Consider the following 8,974-nt stretch of genomic DNA (forward strand, 5'->3'; position numbering starts at 1 on the left):
TGTGGGTGGCTAATGCGTCTACCTTATTTGCTAACTGCTTGATTTGCTCACTAGTGTGTATGTTTTGATTTAAGAAATCTTTATTTGTTTGGGCTTGGGTAGCTATAAAGTTTTCCATCATTATTTCTAAGTTTGATTTCCTAGGAGCATTTTGAGTATTTGTGGCAACTTTTTGATACCATGGTGGGACAACAGGTGTTTGATTAGGTGCATACAATGCATTATTATTTTTGTATGAGAAGTTAGGATGATTCTTCCAACCTGGGTTATAGGTATTTGAGTAGGGGTTTCCTTGAGCATAGTTCACCTGGTCAGTGGAGGTTCTTGTCAAGAGTTGACATTCTGGGGCAGTATGCCCTTGAACTTCGTATATCTCACAGTTTGGTGCTACGGCAGCCACGGTGGCTGCTGGTGTTATGGTCAAGCTGTCTATCTTCTGAGTCAGGGCATCTACCTTGGCGTTGACATGGTCAAGACTACTTAATTCGTACATGTCGCCCTTTGGTTGAGGTTTCTCTATAGAGGTTCTTTCACTTCCCCATTGGTAATGATTCTGAGCCATACTTTCGATGAGTTGATAGGCCTCGTTGTATGGTTTATCCATCAATGCGCCACCTGCGGCGAAGTCTATTATCAATCTTGTATTGTACAAGAGACCGTTAATTCTTATAGACCGTGATGTGGGAATAGCCTTATCATGTCTTTGTATCTCTCCCAAGCTTCAAAAAGTGATTCATTATCCTTTTGTTTAAACCCGTTTATTTGGGCTCTTAGCATAGCCGTCTTACTAGGTGGGAAATATCGGGCTAAGAAGACTTTCTTCAACTCGTTCCATGTAGTGACAGAGTTGGATGGTAGAGACTGGAGCTAAGCTCTAGCTCTATCTCTTAATGAAAATGGGAAAAGACAGAGTCTTATAGCTTCTGAGTTGACACCATTCGCTTTCACCGTGTCTACGTATTGCAAAAATACTGACAAGTGTAGGTTCGGGTCCTCCGTGGGACTACCTGAAAACTGGTTTTGTTGTACGGATGACAACATTGAGGGTTTTAGCTCAAAATTATTGGCTTCGATCGCAGGGGCAGCGATGTTGTTATGTGGTTCATCCTGCGAAGGGATTGCATAGTACTTAAGAGGACGGTTTTGCACTTGTTCGGCCATCTCTGGTTGAACAACTGATTCAGAAGTAGGAATGTTAAGGTCAAGAAGATTTAGCTTGATACAATGTTCCTGTATCAAGTCTCGTATTCGGCGTTCTAATCTAAGATAACGCTCGGGTTCGTCGAATTGTAGCTTTAATTTCTCGCCTTGAGAGCGAGTACTTGGCATACACTCGACAATTGTAGAAAGGGAAAAATAATTATTGCCTTAGTCTATACTAGGTAACGCTAGAGTTACGATATCGACTAAATTAGTCCCCGACAACGACGCCAAAAACTTGATCGCAACTTTTGTAAGTCTATGTGAACCGTGACTGCAAGTGCACAGTCCTATCGCGTAGTTTTAAAGATTATCGAACCCACAAGGACTAATAATCGAATGTATTATGGTCTAATATTACTATGTAAATCTAAGGCTGATGATTATTCTTAAGATTAAAGGGATGAAGAGAATTAACTATAATGTAAATAGAATAAAGATGAAGATATAAGATATAGGGGGTATCGGTATGTAGTACATTAAACTTCGGGGATTCGATAGATAGTTGGTGTAATCTTATTGGTTAAAATATTCTTCCGTAGAAATTATTTATAGAAAGAACTTAGTCTCACACTCTCGTTTTTATTGACTCTGACCATACTCCTAAACCAGAATGCTTGACTCTCGCGGTCTCATTTTGAATTTAAAATTATTTTTTTGAATATAGATAAAGTCTATTTAATTCTAAAGCGCTCTCGCGGTGTTTAGGATTAATGCCTAGTTTCAGCTATCTGGTTAAAATCTCAAACTCTCGTTCTTGTTGACCGTAACCTTAGTTTGTTTTGTACTCTCGTACGGAAAGCAGTTTGATTAAAATAAGAAATTAAACCGGAAAAATAAGTTTTATAAAAACTAACACCAATTATTTATTGAATCTCGTCGTTTCGACGGTCTTTACATACCGATACCTAAGGGTTTAGCCGGACATAGATCCGGTAACAGACATATCAATTGGGGAATTAAACATACAGTAAGGCATAAATAAATTAAAGAGTAATCAATAATAAACTTGGATTGCAATTTAAGAACTGGAATTGAATCTTGAATCTCCGATTAAATAATTCTGGCAGGCTTTGGCAATAAATAGCCCTTACAATTGAATCCCAGATGCGTAAAAATAATAAACTCTAATAGTCCCCGATGTGGAGAAACTATCACTTTTACAAGGTAAGAAAACTGCCTAAAAAAACTAAAAGAAAAACTGTGTTGAACAATATTAAGCGTAGACTTGAAAACTGGAAGAAGAGAGAGCTTTTGTGCGAGTCTGAGAGAGCTTTTTTTATATCCTTTCCATATTCCTCATTTGTAGCAAAAGTAGTGGAAATCGTGGCTAAAAAAGTGGAGGAAAAATAGGAAGACTAGGTTGTAGCGGTTGCCACAACCCTAGCTTCATGATGAGTGGCGAGCACCACTCTTGTAGCAACGGTTTTCCACTTCTCAAGGGTTGGTGGTGGGCGCCACCTCCATCTTAGGCCTATGTGGCGGGCACCACACTCTTTGGATAATGGGCGCCACAAGCCCATTTGCTTTGGTGGCCCATTATCCCTTTGGAAGCCTAATTTTCTTCTCTTTTCTTGCCTTTTGCTTTCCTTTTTGCCATTTTCCATTTTTCTTGCGGTAAACCTTTTAATCGATAAATACCTGCAAGAAACATAAAATACTGTGTAATAATAAGTGTTAATCGAGTAAAAAGCAATGCATATGGAGCCAAAAACACGATACAAATTTTCACGTTATTAGAAAGCTCAAAACAAATAGAAGCATTGACAATGACGAGAGGTAGATCAATGGAGCGTGGCCCCAGTGGAAGTCACTGCAAATGTCCCTAGGAGGAGAAAAATATTTTGTATCGACCATTGATAATTATTCTAGGAGATTGTGGGTATACCCAATCAAGAAGAAGTCATATATGTTTTTAATATTTAAGAAATTCAAAGCACTAATGGATCTTAAAACTGCAAAGAAGATTAAGTACTTAAGGACAAACAATGGAGGAGAATATATAGACGATGAGTTTCTTGCATTCTACAAGGAATAGGGTATCATGAGACAATTTACAATTGCTCATACACCTCAGTAGAACGGTGTAGAAGAGCGGATGAATGGAAATCTTCTAGAAAGGACTAGAGGTATGTTGCGAACTACAAAATTAGCTAAGTCGTTCGGGGCAGAAGTCGTGAAAATTGTCTTTTACGTGATAAATCGATCGCCGTCAACTGCCATTGGTTTAAAGACACTAATGAAGATGTGGAAAGGAAAGCTAGGTGAGTATTCTACTCTACATCTGGTTGGCGTCCTGTGTACGGGATGTACAACTCCCAAGAAGGAACTAAGTTAGATCCAAAATCTAGGAAATGCATATTCTTGGACTATGTTGATGGTGTCAAGGGGTATCACATGTGGGATCCCACTTCTCCCAAGGTTATTGTCAGGAGGGATGCATATTCTTGGACACATGACTCACTTAATTGATGTTTTAATCTCACTTATTTATTTTAATCTAATGGTTAAGATCCATTCTCATATTCTCACATAAAAATATCATTCTCATAGGATATGTTCCCTCTCTCATATATATATATATATATATATATATATATATATATATATATATATATATATATATATATATATATATATATATATGTATAATGGAGAGATTGTTTTTCTTATTATTTTTATTTTCTTGATTAGTAAAAAAAACTTATATATTTAATTGTTTATTTTGAATTAAAATAAGTTATATTTAATTTAATTTATCTCTTGATAATTTTCTTTAACTTTACATTTTAGTAGAAAGAGAATTTAATTTAATAAATATTAAAGGTATTTTAATTTTATTATTATTTTTTCATAAACTATTTTATTTTATTTAAAAATGTTTATTTGATTTTTAAATTGAATTTGAGAAATAAATTAAGTGTTAAGAATTTTATGTAACTTTGTAGTGAGATATTATACGTAATCTATTTTGATGTAATTATTTACTAAGGTATTATTTGTAACTTGTTTTGAATGAATGAAATGCTACCATATGTTGGCATAATTGGTGTTGTATAAATGATTCATTTCTGTTAAGACATTAGTGCATAATTGGAACATTTAGGATAATTGAGTAATTGGTGCATCCTTGGGCAAATCTGTTATGACATAAAATTGAAACATGTTTTTCAACACAGTTGTGTACAAAATTGTAATATGTTTTTCAACACAACTGTGCTTAAAATTGGAACCTATTTTTCAACACAAATGAGCACAAAATAGAATAATAGTAGATGAACATAAATGTGCCCCAAATCATATAACAGTAGAACATGTTGTGCATAACATATAAGTTACAAAATCATTAAATGTTGATCCAAAATGTGCATCTAGTTTGTATTACAAAGATGTTCCCAAAAGTAGAAGATATTGTATATAAAATAGAAGTTACAAAATAAATGTTTCTTAGATAAGCATTATTGAGTCATTCTCCTAATAAGTTACAAACTACCTAATAATAAGCATTACTGAGTCATTCTCCTTGAAATTTCCTCCCATGGCCTCATTTTCTTCATAGAAGGTTCCTCATCAACTACAAATGATGCATCTGAAGTTGAACCAGGCCCAACATTATGTTTAGACCTCCAAATAGATTCCAACCTATCACTAATTCTCTTAGGTGCCTGTGTATTATTCACACCAATTTTGTTCTTCTTCTCAAATTCCTTGGTAACTTATTTATTCTTCTTAACTTCCTCAAAAACTTGTTTCTTCTTCTCAACTACTTTAGTAACTTGTTTCTTCTTCTCAGCTACTTTGGCAACTTTTTTCTTCTTCTCAACTATTTTGTCAACTTCTTGAGAAACTTCTTGGACAACTTCTTGAGGAATTGCTTGGACAACTTCGTCTTCTTGTGTATGCTATATTAGTGTACATTCATGGGTGGTATTGCACACTTGAGATTATGCCTTCTCTATTTGTGCAACATCAGTTGTGTGTTCAAAATATGTCATCCTCTCTTTAAGCTGTGCATCTAAATTTGGGTCATTTATTCCATGCACACTTTCAGGAGCATTTATCTTAGACACCCCTTCAATTTCAGCATCATTTGCAAAGGCCTTGGTCCTTGGTGTTCTCTTCTACACACATTGATATTGCAAACAGTTATGTCAAACATCAACATTTTACACATTGTCAAAATTAGAATAATACTTAAGAAGCATAATTCAATACCTTTCTTTTCAATGCATTAAGATCATGTTCTTTGCTATGACATTTCCTTGAATTATTACCAAATTTGTCATACTTTGTGCATCTATATGCTACACCATGCCTGCTCATCCTAGACCCAGATTCATCATGCTCTATAAACCTCAATTTCTTAGGCTTACATGGACCCTTCTTATACTGAGGTGGCAACATGTCCTCAATGTCCATATTTGGCCATGTGTCCATACCATTGATTGGACTGACATTGTTTTCATAGTAGGTTTTATAAGCCTCCCTCGTGTAACATGGGTCAACATATGATTCATGGTTCAAATTTTGATACTACATAGCAGACACAACATGTATACAAGGTATCCCCACTAGGTCCCAAAAGCAACACATATAATTTTTCCCCAAGATTAACTACTAACTAAAGTCCATTATATGTATGATGAACTTGCCATAACTCACCCTTACTCCATGTTGGCAGCCATTGACCACTCAACAAAATTTCCTTATCTAATTTTTTCCTAGGTATAGGCATGACATTGTTTTTCCATTTGTCAAGCTTAACCAAATTGTTAGCAACCCTATTTATTATATAGTTCCTAATCCACTCACACATTGTCAGGTTTGTCTCTAACTTGTAGAATTTTATTATTAAATGACTCACTAAGGTTGTTCATCAACACATCACACTTAGCTAAAAACTAAAGGAATTTTTACACCATAGTTTGGTATCATCAAATCTTATTCCCCCATCATCGTCATCAGTGATATAATCATCATTACATTAACTAAATTACTTAATATCAGGCTTTAACACATTGCTATCATGTCTTCAACACCATGTTCTACCCATATATGCCCATCAACATTACTACCAAGGTTGTGATTAGAATTTTTTTCAGCTTCTACATCATCAATGAAGTGAACAAACCCTTCATGAAGTCCTAATATCTTTTTCCAAAGTCTAAATCCATCATAAACCAAGTCTTTAACTAAGCTAACTTCCTCGAAAAAACTCCACTTATCATATTCTTTCCCTTCTACATTGGTTTCACTCCTCCTTTGTATTACACGTGCATGTCGTGAACAAAGTTTCCCCCATGGGGAAATATCACACTAAATAACCCAATTTCTACAATTACAAATATACCCCGAAGTTAAAATACGATTAATAAGTTTAACATTCATAGTTTAAGGAAACAATAACGATTTACCCACACATTGGAAACCTAAATTTGAAATACTAAAAGTTATTGCAACATGCATTGGAACCACTGCAAATTCGATTAACTTATTACAATCATAATTTTTTGTTGCACTACAGGACCCCTACAAACAGATAGGACGTGAAAGATATGAAAGATGTTGATCGTTTAATGCTTCAATGTGTTTCAATGGTGGACAAGGATGAATAATGAAGACGAAAGAGAAGGGATGGAATGTTAGGGTTTTTTCCTTAACTGGGGAATTACACACTCTCAACTCTCTAAATATTTTGTTTTAACGTTGGGAACATTTGTGTCATCGTAAAACCATAATACACATGTGGAAATTAGATTAAGTGAAAAGAAATAAAAAATAGTGCCACATCAGCTTTTTTGATGAGTTGGCCCGACGAAGGTCAAGAGTGAGAGAATCTTCAAATGTTGGGAGAATTCATAAAAAATATTTTACAAGGGATTTTTTGAAAATGACCCATATGGCAGGGGGAATATGCATTAACCCTATAAACTATATCTAAATTGTAAATAAAATAATTCTAATGCTCAATAGTTAATAATGTTCAATTGCCATCAAAGAACTTGATTATTTGTTTAAATATAGATTCACATCGTATATTTGTTTAAGTATAGTTCACATCAAATAAACTCACATTGTATATTTGTTTAAATATAGATTCACATCAAAGTGTAGCTTAAAGTGAATATGGGACGGTTTTTAACAAAATTTTAGGATCTTGATAAAGCAATGGTTTGTAAGTTGTTGTTTATAGCAATAATGAAACTTTTATTAAATGGATAATAATTCCCATCAAAGACCAAATCCATTACTATTTGGGACTCCCTGCCTATATAAATCCTTCAAAAACAAACTTTTCAATTTCTCATAAATAGAGTTAGGAAATTTTTTATTGGTTGGAATACTAATTATTTATCTTAGGCAGGACATGCTGCTCTCATTAAAGTTGTAGTCCAAGCTATACCTACCTATATAATGAGATCTTTCATCACCCCTAAAGTCTATTTGCACAAATATTAAGAAGATGACAAAGAATTTTTTATGGGGTGACAATAATAACAATAAGAAACTACATTAGAGGAAGTGGACAGATCTATGCAACCACAAGCACAAAGGTGTATTAGGCTTTAGGCAGCTAAGATACCATTATAAACCTATCATGGATGACTATAACACAAATTTAATTTTTACCATTATAAACCTCATTTGGATGGCTAAAAAATCACCTGGTTTTTGAAAACATTATCATCAATGTTAATGATGTCATAGAACAAGTTATCCAAAAGTTCAAGGACTGTTACCTTTTACACAAGCCAAGAATAATATCAACAATGAAAAGGACAATAACAAAGGCTTAAACCCTTATTTTAACCAAACTTACATCAATAAGAGAATTCATATGAACTTACCTCAACATCAGAACAAGGATAATGACCGCCACATTCGCCAAAATAGGTATCACTATCAAAATAATATGAGGATTGCTCCCCCTAAAAAAAGCAAAACCAAATAGGCTCAAACAACAGATCAAGAAGTCAATAGAAAATCAGAGAAGGATAAACTCAATATGGTCTTTAGTACAAATACTTACATCAATAATGATCAACACAATGCTTCACCTAGAAAAGCCAAGGATAAGATGTGCAACACTAACACAGAGAGCCACAAACATCATGATAACACTGATACACCAAGGTATAGCCTAAAAAATATCAAACATCAGATCATAAATAATAAAATTAGCAAGTATCAAGAATCTCGCGATTAGCTCTTACAGAAAAGGTGAAGCTCTCGCGATTATCTCTCATAGCATAAAGGTAAACAAAGACGTCTTAATGGCGAAAGCTTTCTCGATTTAAAAATCCATGTAAATAGCCTTATATTGTTGTTTTCGAAATATGGAGTTTGGTTTTGATAACAAAAATATTGTTGAAACCCTGAATGGTAATGGCTTACCTAGATCCAGATGAGGGATAATTGTAGAAAGGAAGGGGAAGAGAGAAAAAGGTTCAAAAACAATAGTTCTCACACAAAAAGATAAGGAAACAAAGTAGCACACATCACAATAAAAATGGTGTAACACAATGAGTCTAGGGTTTAGTTGGAAGACTTATCAGGTCATTGCTAAAGCCCAAATAAAATTAGACAAATGTGAATTTGATGCAAAAGCCCAAATACCTATAGGGCAACAAAATTTCAATAAATATGTTTGGGCATTTCTTAATACACCCTATGAATCACTAGCACACCTCATGATAATATAATAATACCCCTAGATTCCGGAGATGCATCTCCGAACGCACTCCAACTCAATAAATGTATTAATTAGGCCCTA

The 8,974-nt window shown here is 34.3% G+C and overlaps 1 long non-coding RNA gene and 1 other non-coding gene across 2 annotated transcripts; one reads left to right on the top strand and one right to left on the bottom strand.

Moving 5' to 3' along the window:
- Positions 1 to 670: 670 nt before the first annotated feature.
- LOC127108658 (small nucleolar RNA R71) lies at positions 671 to 777 on the top strand. The gene has a single exon (XR_007796182.1). It is a non-coding gene; the product is annotated as a small nucleolar RNA R71 (small nucleolar RNA).
- Positions 778 to 4,517: 3,740 nt separating this feature from the next.
- LOC127107821 (uncharacterized) lies at positions 4,518 to 8,703 on the bottom strand. Its single transcript, XR_007795828.1, has 5 exons — positions 8,415 to 8,703; positions 8,231 to 8,341; positions 8,049 to 8,129; positions 5,416 to 6,532; positions 4,518 to 5,321 (listed from the first exon to the last, which is right to left on the bottom strand). It is a non-coding gene; the product is annotated as an uncharacterized LOC127107821 (long non-coding RNA).
- Between the last annotated feature and the right edge of the window lie 271 nt (positions 8,704 to 8,974).

The sequence above is a fragment of the Lathyrus oleraceus genome, chromosome 7 (assembly GCF_024323335.1).
Source record: "Lathyrus oleraceus cultivar Zhongwan6 chromosome 7, CAAS_Psat_ZW6_1.0, whole genome shotgun sequence".
NCBI classification, from domain to species: Eukaryota; Viridiplantae; Streptophyta; class Magnoliopsida; order Fabales; family Fabaceae; genus Lathyrus; species Lathyrus oleraceus.